A 2,500-nucleotide genomic window follows, 5' to 3' on the forward strand; every position below is an offset into this window, starting at 1 on the left:
GTTACCGTTAAGAGATCCCTGTTTTACTACACTTGAAACAACCCATCCCTTTAATAATGCTAACCGTAACCCTAATTACGACTGATAGTTTTAGGTTTTCCAGTATTGCTGTGAACTGTGACCTGCTTTTCCTTCGTGCGGCACACTTATAAGTTCACTGCGTGGAAGAGTATACCACGCTTAAAGTCTGATTGGTGCATCTTTCATAGGAAACTTTCATGCACGAGTTCATTGCAATTAAAATCGTTTCATATTTCCCTTCTTTTGAAGCAAACTTGCGTCTTCGTAATAATCAAGATGGCTACCGAAGTAAAAGGGTCAGAGCAATGGGAAATTTGATCATTTGGAAATTGTCCCGCTTTATAGCCTTTCCAGAGTTGTGCATAGAGTGGTGCAAAGAAAACAATTTACTTTCGTCTTCCGTGTCCAAAACCTGTGTGAAAACGCAGTCAGTTGGCAAAGACAAAGTGCCGCATCGGAAGATGGATCTGTTTCGCGATGCTCAAGAAAAAACTGCAATGGATAGCCTTCAATCCCTCAGAACACATATTAATTTTCTGACCGTAAACTGTCCTTGAAAAAGTATGAGCCCTAGCTACCTGTGGCCGGAAAGTTTACAACTGCCTACAAGACAAGGGCTAACATCATCTCACCGCAGTTAACCATCGCCTAAACTTCGTCGACCCAGACAAACGAGCCCACAGCAGGGCGTTGAAAAGACATGATGGGGAGTGAAACGAAGTATGCCTCGTACGGGAACATCCATGGATCTCTACCAAAGCTATTTACTTGGAAGTATCATTGAGCATATTGCCGATCTCTACAAAGAGCGATAAATCGCAAAATCCCTCTAAATGCACCGTTCGTGATCCTAAATACAGGAAAGGAAGAAAATATACACTTTGCAGTGTCTCGGCGAAATTTTAAGCAGACAGGAAGAACAATTTCACGATAAAAAGAGCAGGTAGCCATTAAATTTCTTATGACACTACTTTTATTTGGTTTGTTTGTTATGTTTGCGAATCTGAACCCTATTACAACGATTGCTTGAAACTCCACTTCTTGCGCTTATTCTAAAACTGAAAAATGGGTAAAATTGCAGGAAAAGTGCCGAAATTGCAGGAAAAACTGTTCGATTTTCCGTATTTCAGACAGAAGTTCGACCGACTTTGTTAAAGTCCATATAGACTTAGGAAAAAAAGACTCTAAAAAGAAAGAACAAAGCGCCACAGTCCCAAAGGACGTCTATTGTTATCGCTATTGTTTTCTTGAAACAAAGGAGTGTATGCATAATGAAGTAGGGACCTGTGCGGAAATCTTGCCGAAAGTACTTCTGGATCCGGAAGTGAATATAGCAGCGAGAATGAAAATTTCCAAATGGAATTTGTGGCCACTACGAGTCAAGCCACTGATCCAACGTACACCGACAGGACGATTGTCCACGGTTGCTTGCTTCAAAACCACGAGTCACCCTGTTAGCAGAGCCTTTCTTTTGCTTTCTCGGCTTTGGCGTTCTCGGGAAAGAATTGAGTAAGATCTTTATTGAGTATTCGCTAATATGCCAGATCTCGCCACCATTGTTTTTCACAATACAGCGGACTCAATTATAATCATCGGTTTTATCACTAAACGGATGCTTGCACAGGAAAAACGGGTTTGGCGAAAGAAAACTTCTTTCTCTTGTTAATTCCAGAGGACTTCTCCTTTTTAATGTAGTGTATTTGTCACAAGGTCATTTTCGAGTTGCAAGCTTATAATCTCGCCTTCAAATTGTAAATAGTTTTAAGTCATTTGGCTTGTTCATTTTATTGTAACCACACTCCCCTTAGTGGTTGACAGGGCAAGCGTGTATGAAGAGTTTTGCTTACTTATTCAAGATCAGTAAATTGCCGACTCTTTGAAACAGTTTTATTTTGAGAACACTTCGTCGGTTTCTTCGGCAGTGAAACCTTACTGACAAGCACATATTTTCTGATTCTTTCGTCACTCTCTGTCTTGGTAGTATTGTCTGCTATTACATTACATGCATAATTATGTCACGTGAGGCCGAAGAAATCATTGTTGTCATCGCTATTTGAAGTCCGCAGTTCAATAGTGACCGGTTGTAACTTTTCTGATTTTTGAGCGGTGACAAACTAAAGAGGATGACAAGTAGTGATTGTTGGTTTCATCGAGGTTTGTTTGGAGTGGTCATCAAAGTGTCAGTGCTTCTCTTTTTCAGACGAGAACATATTTCGAAAATATCCCCTAGTCAGAAGGCTTGCACCCTTCGAAAACAGGCTAAACTCCCTTTCAAACGATTCCTTGTGTCAGATATATCATTGACAAAATGGAAAGAGTACCACGTAACTTTGAAGATTGTGCTATCATGTGGTGCCAGGAAGAAATGAATTTTGAGTTTCGTCTGATTTCACTTTATCTGAAGAATTCCTCTCAATTGAAAGTAAAACTTCTAAGGTTGACGTCTTGGAAATAACAAAAGATTGAGGTAAATGTTGCT

This window comes from Montipora capricornis, chromosome 4, assembly GCF_036669925.1.
Source record: "Montipora capricornis isolate CH-2021 chromosome 4, ASM3666992v2, whole genome shotgun sequence".
In the NCBI taxonomy this organism is placed as follows: Eukaryota; Metazoa; Cnidaria; class Anthozoa; order Scleractinia; family Acroporidae; genus Montipora; species Montipora capricornis.